At 35.2% G+C, this 9,446-nt stretch overlaps 1 long non-coding RNA gene across 2 annotated transcripts; it reads left to right on the top strand.

Annotated features, from left to right (window-relative positions):
- Positions 1 to 2,951: 2,951 nt before the first annotated feature.
- LOC131330101 (uncharacterized) lies at positions 2,952 to 7,407 on the top strand. 2 transcript variants are annotated; one of them, XR_009200948.1, is made up of 6 exons: positions 2,952 to 3,088; positions 3,195 to 3,486; positions 3,735 to 3,983; positions 4,225 to 5,170; positions 5,299 to 5,427; positions 7,084 to 7,407. It is a non-coding gene; the product is annotated as an uncharacterized LOC131330101 (long non-coding RNA). The 2 variants fall into 2 exon arrangements; XR_009200947.1 differs by lacking the exons at positions 2,952 to 3,088; positions 3,195 to 3,486 and having other exon boundaries at positions 3,616 to 3,983.
- Positions 7,408 to 9,446: the final 2,039 nt, after the last annotated feature.

The raw sequence follows: 9,446 nt of genomic DNA on the forward strand, positions 1-9,446 counted from the left end.
TAACTGTCAATTATTTTTCAAAAACTATTTTTAAAACGGTTTTTTCAAGAGCTGTTATTTTATAAAAAGTGGTTTTTTGAAATAAGAATTTTGAAAAACTGTTTCAAAAAAAAAATTTAAAACTATTTTCTATTTAAAAAAAACATATTTCTTCAAATATGAAGTTTTTTTTTTCAGAAACTAATTTTGAAAAACTAATTTTAAACAGTTTTTATTAATTTGAATACTAATTAAAAAAAACTATTTTATATGTTCATTGTTTTTTGTTTTTGTTGTTTGAAAAGATGATGTGACATGTTTTGGTTATCTAATTTTTGTTATGCCATTGTAGATCTATATATTGCTAACCTTGGCAATTCGTTAAATGGATAACAAAAGGTGATGTAACAATTTTTGATTAACCAAGAAGACTCTTCTTGGAGATTGAAAATGGATCAGAGTTGAAGTGTGACCGTGACTAGGTATGAACCCTTCACGTTTTCAATTGTCTCGACAATGCCTGCATTTCTTACTATGCCAGTTAAACTCTGTAGTAAGCCAGCAATCTTTAGTTTCCTGTGCTCAGATGCAGATAACTTATAAGGCCTTAGAGCAATCCTCCTTTACCTGGGTTAGCCCATCTCCAAACATTAACATTTTAAAGTTTGACCTATTCACAAAAACAAAACAAACAAAACAAAAAAGAAAGAACATCACTACAACAAAAAACACCAATGGTGACACCCTTTGACACCTTTTGGTGACAAAAAATTGATGTTGACACTGAATATACTCAACGGGGACAAATAATTTTACTGCTTGTCACCGAAAACCTTTAGGTGACCAGGGTAAATTATGAGGAGATTTGGTGACAAAATATTTGTCACTGAAGACAAATTTCGGTGACAAATATGAAGTTGTCACCGAAAGATCATTTGGTGACGAAATATTTTGTCACTGAAGACAAATTCAGTGACAAGTACGAAGTTGTCACCGAAAGATCCCAATTTTCGCACTCTTGGCTCCAGCTTATTTATGCGGGCTGTCAAAAAGTGAAATGAAAATTTTTAGGGCAAATTTCACTGACCTCCCCTGAGGTTTCTGACACAAACAGAAACCTCCCTTGAGGTTTCTGAAATGACACTGGCCTCCCCTCCTTTCCCTGACAATACCAATGGACCTCCCCTCCATTCCCACAACGTTAGAAAATGGACGGAAAAGGACCAAAAGGTGGTGTCATTGTACTCTTCTTTTTACAATATATATACTATCCTCACCAGACTCTTTACCCCTCTCATTTATAAAATATAAAATACAAACATTACTACATTTTGTGCTCGTTTTACTTTGAGTTTTTGTCCTTATTTAAAAGGATTCACATTTGTTAATTTTCTGTCAAATTTTTGTGAATTATTGGTTCGTCTCTATAAGAGAAATTGAAAAAATGAAAAATTAAGACTTTTACCAAATATTTTGAGAAATTCAATAGTTTGGGTAGAAGTAATAATTTTATACTCTTTTGATTCCTCTCGTTTAGACAAACCAATAATCCACAAAAAATTAACGCAAAACTAGCAAATACGAAAAAAAAAAATCAAATATGAACTAAAACCAAAAAGCCTAAAAATTCCACAAGCAAGCCTACACGAAAAAATTCGAATATGAACAAAAACTAAAAAGCCTAAAAATTTAACAAACAAAACCCCGTAAAACCAAAAAGTCTAAAAATCCCACAAACAAGCTCACACGAAAAAATTCGAATTGAACAAAAATTAAAAAGCCTAAAAATCCCACAAACAAACCTCGTAAAAATCAAAAAGCCTAAAAATCCCACAAACAAGCACGTACTCTCCGTTGCCAACAGTTTAGAAAATGTATGTATTTTTGCACATGTACATTTTCTAAATTGCTGGCAACGGAAGGTACAGGCTTGTTTGTTGGATTTTTAAGCTTTTTGGTTTTTGTTCGTGTTCGAATTTTTTCGTGCGGGCTTGTTTGTGGGATTTTTAAGCGTTTTTTATTTTTGTTTATATTTGAATTTTTTTTCATATTCTTTCATATTCGCTAGTTTTGTGTTAAATTTTTGTGGATTATTATTTTGTCTCAACAAGAGGAATCAAAAGAGTATAAAGTTATTACTTTTACCCAAAATATTAAATTTCTCAAAATATTTGGTAAAAGTCTTAATTTTTTACTTTTTCAATTTCTCTTATCGAGATGAAGCAATAATTCACAAAAGTTTGATAGAAAATTAACAAATGTGAATCCTTTTAAATATGGACAAAAACTCAAAGTAAAACGAGCACAAAGTGTAGTAATGTTTGTATTTTATATTTTATAAATGAGAGGGGTAAAGAGTCTGATGATGATAGTAAATGTATTGTAAAAAGTAGAATACAATGACACCACCTTTTGGTCCTTTTCCGTCCATTTTCTAACGTTGTGGGAACGGAGGGGAGGTCCCTTGGTATTGTCAGGGAAAGGAGGGGAGGCCAGTGTCATTTCAGAAATCTCAGGGGAGGTTTCTGTTCGTGTCAGAAACCTCAGGGGAGGTCAGTGAAATTTGCCCAAATTTTTACAATCAAAACGACGTCGTCACCAAAACCCAGCCTAACTTTCCTCTTTTTCCTCTGTTCAGTCTCCACTTTACTCTTCCTCTCGATCGCCACTCCCGCAGCCACGCTCGGATGCTGGGAGCGTGCTGCACAGCTACGTGTTGTGCAGCGTGCTGCGCGGCTGCCGGTGCCGCCTTGCCGGCATCGGCCCGATGATCGGAGACGTCCACTGCGTAGAGCTCGTCGAGTATTACAAGTGTACCAAAAATCAACCCGATCAAATATCGTTAAATATCTCATCGGAACACATATAATTCAAAAAGAATGGATTCGGTGGTTTTGATCCAGTGTTTTGTATCCATTAGGATTCATTTTTTTCCAAGTTATATGTATTCCGATGAAGGTGAAGGTGGGTGGGTGAAGGTGTGTGGTCTACGATTGGTTGATTTAGGGTTCATTGTTTTTGATTTTGCAGACTGATTTGGTACTTTTTACTCTCACGCAGAGATAAAATTTGCCCTAGTGCTCAAAATGCCTCTCACCAGCCCATCTCTGTAAGTCTCACTTTATCCCCTTCGATTTTGGCGTCTCTCTCTCTCTCTCTCTCTCTCTCTCTCTCTCTCTCTCGATATTTCTCCATCTCTGTTTCTTCTCCATCAGATTTGGGCTTCATTGTTCGAGTGAGGTTTTTGTTAGGCAGTCGATTAAAAGGAGGGAGGGGTCAATGGTCTTCTATTGCCATTTAAAACCCTGAAGCTCTTTTGTTGCTGCCGTTGCTGGAGTTGCTAGACAGCATGAAGTACAGAGTGTTCGAGTGAAAACCCAGAAGTAATGAAACCGATCCATTCGTGGTTTATACGAGTCCTCGAAGCCGGTGTGAGCCATAGACTGAATGGGTAGAAATCTAAAACAAAAACCCCCAAATTGGTTCTTCGAATAAGAGCATAATCTGGTAAGTATTGTCAATTTCTCTTGTGTGGGCTTAATTAGGGCTTCTTCTTTCTTTAATTTTCCTTGATACGATTTCTAGGTTAATAAGATGTTGATTAAGTTTGTTTTAGGTTAACTGGTGGATGAATGTTCTTAAATTTTTTAGGAGCCTAAATGATGGAGATCCTTTCAGTTTTTTTGGCGATATGAAATTTTCTGCAGGCCATCTTCACCAGTTAAACATCTTTCCTTTTTTTTGATTGGCAACAGTTGCCCCTCGTTCACAATCATCCCGGAATGACTGTTGAGTGAGCTACGATATGGCACAATCAACCTGACCGGTAATCCTCGTGGAGGGAAAGGTTGATCATTTATACCTCAATATTCTATCATGCATCAGTCATCACAAGACAACTTTACCTATCGGTTGTCCTTAATTGGAGTAGTTTAGCTAGTTTAGTTCATTCAGTCTGCATGTTTAGTTCTAGTTTTTGTTCTAGTTTCCGTTTAAATCATGAAGTCTAGGTTCTCTAAGCTAATTTCAGTCTGCATGATTAGTTCAAGTTTTTGTTCTAGTATTGCCACAATACATGTAAAATCGTTTGTTTGAGTTGATGTTCATGGACCTAATAAGTTGCAAGGTATGCTATTTTTGAATATCATATAATTTGTTGGTATATTAACTGTAGATATGGTTTCTCAAAAGAATCAGTAAATTTAGTTTGTAGATAGAAGTTGTTCCACCATGTCTTTTGTAGAGAGTGAAATCAAAATGAAGGCTTTTGATATAGTGAATGTTTGAACAAGAGTAAGTCTTTCATAGGCCGATAAAAAAAAAAAGGTCTTCCATAGTATTGATTTGGTTCAATTCTGAAGTGTGTTTGTCTTATACATGTTTCCAGATTATATTGCTTAATTAACATATTTCAATGGATGATATTGTTTAGTTGACATTTGCCATCTATTTACCTTACATCCATGCTAATGGCTACTCCACACCGAGGTTGAGCCATGATGATTGAGGCTGATGTAATACTCCGCTCCGAGGTTAACTCATGCAAAAATATGGTGCATTTTGTGGCAAACATTTGACTCGGCGAGGTACTTTAGCATGTGCAACTCAATTATATAAAATGGGCCTCTTTCACTGACAGCTTCAAGTTATCCCCTTCTTATTTTTGCAAACTGATTCATATCCCCTATAACTTCCTTGCCAGCTTACAATTAAGACTGGGACACAACCTAAGGGCTCTCAATCCGTAAGAATATTACACAATCTGTATAATATCCCTTCCTTGCATCGGCAGAGTTTAAGCTAGTTCTCTCTCTACTTAGATCTGTTTATTTATCATTGCGTATATATCCGTCTATCAGAATTTTGTCCCTTGTCAATTTCTTGACCTTAAATTAGGGTTTGGTAAAATCAAGATACTCAATCCAAGGGAATATGAGGCAAATTGTCATTAAACTGCTAGAGCTGGGAATGATTTAGTATAATCTTAGAGCTGGGGAGTTCCTGTTCATGATGACAAGTATGTTACCGTCACCGATGCTTTTAAGTCAGATGGAATTCCTTTCTTTCTTTTTTTTTTGTGAACCAAATTTCCCATTTAATATTGCAGGAAACTCTTTGAATTGCTCGTCGTGTCCACTGCTTTTGCTGAACTGTCATGGCTTGCCATTCTCAGCAAAAGGAATGCGTTTAGGTATGATAATTTCTTGCTGCTTGCAACAATATTTGGCAATTCAAAAATGAAAGCGACGTGTCAATTGCTGCTCCTGTTTGATGGAGTTTAATAACGATTGATCATAGTGATATTTTTCGTATCCACAGGGAAGTCTTTCTGGACTTCAACCAAAATGCAGTCGCTAAATTGAATGAGAAAAAGATACTCCAGCAAGCACTCTTATATCAGAGGTGAAGCTACGAGCTACCATTGAAAATGCACGTCAAATGAGCAAAGTGGGTGCTCTCTGTCGTTTATAATTGTTTAGTTGTATTTTCCTATCTCCGAAGCGGAGTATTCCTTCTGAAAGATTGTTGATTCCCCGTTTTGTAAGGTAATTCTAGACTCGTGTATCCTGATTACTTAATAGGCTTTACATTCAGATTGTTCTAGGTTCTGATTTTTGTATTGATAATAGACTGGTAGTCTGATCAAGAACCAATTGGATGGTTTTATGCATTCGAGTGGAAGTTACCAGCTGCCATATATCCAATCTGCAAGCATATTGAGTCGGATGACTATAGGTTCTGATTTGTACGTGCAAATGGAACTTCATAAGAGCATCTTATACTGAAACCCTCAGGCACTATTTTCATAGAGATTAATTTCACATAAACATATTTCACTTTGATTATCTAATGAGAATAGCTCAAACTTAGGTTTGATGGTTTCCATGTGGATTTCGGCATTGAGTAGCTTCATTTAATGGATTCGAAATGACTATTTCACAAGAGAGATTTGAATTTCTTTGTATGAGCATTTTAGTTATACTAGATTTATTACATTGACTGGTTAAACATTCTTGAGTTGTTCAGTCGACCTACAATTACACGTGAGTCTTTAACTGTGTCTTCATACCCCGGCTTTTGGTGCAGATTATAGATGAGTTTGGGTTGTTCAGTTCACGTGTAGTTTTTTTCTACATGTCAATTGTAATGTGTGAAAGTTTTGCTCAGAATTTGTTGTTTTGTAGCTCATAATCCACTTCCAAATCCTCCACTTGTTATTTGAGCCAAAATTATGAGAGCAAGCATGAGTTACATAGGTTGGCTTAAAAGGCTATGGTCATGGAAATCAATAGAGGAGTCTCACCGTGTTCCATTTTTATAGTACTGTTTTTTCTTTTGGTTGCAATATAGCGTTTGCATATTATAGTAGTTAGCCAATTACAACAAATAGGTCGGTTTTGCTCCATCAGCTTGAACAGAGATCTGGTCACTATTAAAGAGGAGATTATGTCCCCAATCTAAACTTAGGCCCATAAGTGGATTTGTTGTGCAAGTTATCTTCTTGTTTATTTCTCCTGATTCCTTTTATGACTTCTCTTTTAGACTAAGCTTTCATTTCCAGGTGCTGAATTGTCATTTTCCTTGCTTATTATCTGTTCAATATGCACTTTGTTTTTCATTTGTACATGGTATCATTATGTGTGTATTCTGGGGTAAGAGATGCCCATATTTTGAGTGGCCAAAGAATCAGGATGTAATGATCCCTCTAACGACCTTTTTTTCTAGATATATACTTCAGGATGTTCAAGATTAGCTCGTGATGTAATCCAAACTTATCACAATGTGAAGGATGTTAATTTCTTGTATATGAGCTTGATTCGTGTTCGATGGCTGAAAGCATTTTTTTTTTCAAGATTAGCTTGTGATGTAGACAATTCAAACGTGTCACTATCTGAAGGATGTTAATTTCTTTTACAAGTTAGTAGGATGCTTCGCTGTAGGGTCCCATTTGTCAATGCTGCAGTTTTCATGTGCTTATAAAATTTGTACAACTAAAAGATGGGCTTCTTGGTTTTGAACAGCCACGCAAGCGTGTCTGGAGTGTGTCCATGTGTCGGACATTGTTACATATATAATTTTTTTTTTTTTGGCAATTTTGTACAGGTAAGTAAGGAAATGGAGTTGCTTTTTGGAAGCTAACCAAGATGGAGTTGAAGACTTTTTGGCAGTTATTTTTGAAAGCTGACCAAGATGGAGATGGAGTTGAAGACTTTTTGGTAGTTATTTTTGGAAGCTAACCAAGATGGAGTAAATGGAACACTTGTTTTGAATTCTTTTTGGATATGGATGTTCTGTAGTTTCGGTAATGTTAAGTTTGAAGTGGTTATTGTTGGAGGATGAATGTTTTGAAACGTTTTGAAGTTGGATGATGAATGTTGACTTAATGGATATTTGATTTAAATGATATTTTGCTTCTTCGCAATTTAAGTTTTGCTAAGTTGAGTTATAAGATACAAAAAAAATCTGAAATTTAATTTGTAAGCAGGTGAAAACAATATATGAAATATATTGTATTGCTGCTAAAGTCCTCTCTTTGGTGACAAAAGAGATTTGTCACTGTTCTGTGTCTACTACTATAAAAGGTTATTGGTGACACACAATCGGTTGTCATAGTCGGTGCTTTTAGTGACAACTTTTGTCACAGAATAATCTCTCTTTCGTGACAACATGGTGCTGTCATTGTTATTGTCTGTGACATAATCACTTTTGTCACAGAAAATCTCTCTTTCGTGACACTATATTGTTGTCACTGTTATTTTCGGTGACAACTGTGTCACGGAAAATTTATCTTTGGTGACACCAAATTCTTGTCACTGTTGATAACATTCCGTGACAATTACACAATTTTGTCACCCTTGACTTTCAGTGTCATAGATAAAATGACACCTCCTTTTGTGTCACCAAAGATAATAGATGACAAAATTTGGACATTTAGTGACATTTTTGGATGTCACCGATGGTGTTTTTTGTTGTAGTGCATTTTGTAGTTTGCAAAACTCAGCGATGCTCCCGGTCCAGTAGTACGAGCATTTCATTTTGATATTTAACTGATTTTTGCTTTTGTCATTCTAAGATTCTTGAGGGAAGGAATCTATTTATGGCTTGCAGCAATCAATTAGCCATTTAAAAGTAAAACACTATTTCTTTAGCAAACTTAAGGAAAAACTAAATCAGCTATATTCATGTTACAATTTACCTTCAAAACATTTTGAAAATACCAGAGAATCATTATTTTATCCAACCAAAATTTCCAAATTCCTATTCAATATATTTGAATCTTAGATTTCACAAGTTTAAGTTTGGGCACGTGATTTATTTTGCTCTATATTTTGATTCTTGGAATTAAGTTTGGGCACGTGTTAAAGTAGATAATTATCTAGGGGCATAGCACTGTCATCAATAATTCTAATCACTTTTGTTTCTCTAATTGTAGATAATTGCGGTGCGATTAGCCGTAAAATATCTCGTGGCTTAAAATTTTACATTACAAGTGATGTTGTATAATTGCTTTGGCTGCTTCTTATGGATACTGTCCTATTTATTTTACATTTTTTTTGTGTGTGTGTGTGTGTGTGAAAAATGCAACTTATCTCCCATAAATGTCCTTTCTGTTTGCTAAATAAAAAGTCCTTCCAGAAGGGAAGGCAATGACTTGCAATGACAATTCTCTCTTATACTTCATATATAGATACCATAGTTCCAATAGAATCGTTAAACAGGCCGGTCTATGCAAATGCATTCCAACATCGTGACAGAAAATAATGTTCCAAATTCATAGCTCCGTGTGAGAGTAGTGCAAACATTTTGAACACATAAAACAAAACTTATCCAATTTGTATAAGTTCATGGGTGCAATAAGAATCATTTCTACAAATAATTCTGTTAGCTTGTCCTCAGATTTGTGAAGCTCCAGAAAATGTATCCTAATAGGTAATGAGAATTTGCCCCATATGTAACCCAATTTGCCCCAGGTAGTTCAAAAGCTTCTTAATAATTTTGACAGGGAATAGCAATGTATTGTTTTTGTGCAAAATAACTTGTACACGAAGTCATGATAAAATGCAGGTATGTTGCTTCCCATGAGCGCGTAATGTTTTTGTATGTAAGTTCTATCAAAGCATTATAACCTTGCTGTCAGATTTTGTTGTCCCTAAATAAACCTTATTGAGTACCAATAATAAAAAGAAGATAAATATGGGTTACAGTTAGTGTTCAGTGTTATCTATCCAAAGCCATTTTCCACTTAATTTCAAGTTTCTGATGACATTTTTGTCAAGTGTCCTTTCATTCAGCACAACTTCAAACCTTCTTAGGAATTTCTGTTAGGGGTGTACTGTTGGATTTTTCTCAAAAAACCATTGCGGAAAATATATAGTTTCAAAAAATTGTTTCGGATCTACTTCTTACGTGTGCATAAAGTTTCATAAGGAAGGATTAGGATTTTACCTTTTTGGAGTTCAAAAACA

This window comes from Rhododendron vialii, chromosome 6a (genome assembly GCF_030253575.1).
Source record: "Rhododendron vialii isolate Sample 1 chromosome 6a, ASM3025357v1".
NCBI lineage: Eukaryota > Viridiplantae > Streptophyta > Magnoliopsida > Ericales > Ericaceae > Rhododendron > Rhododendron vialii.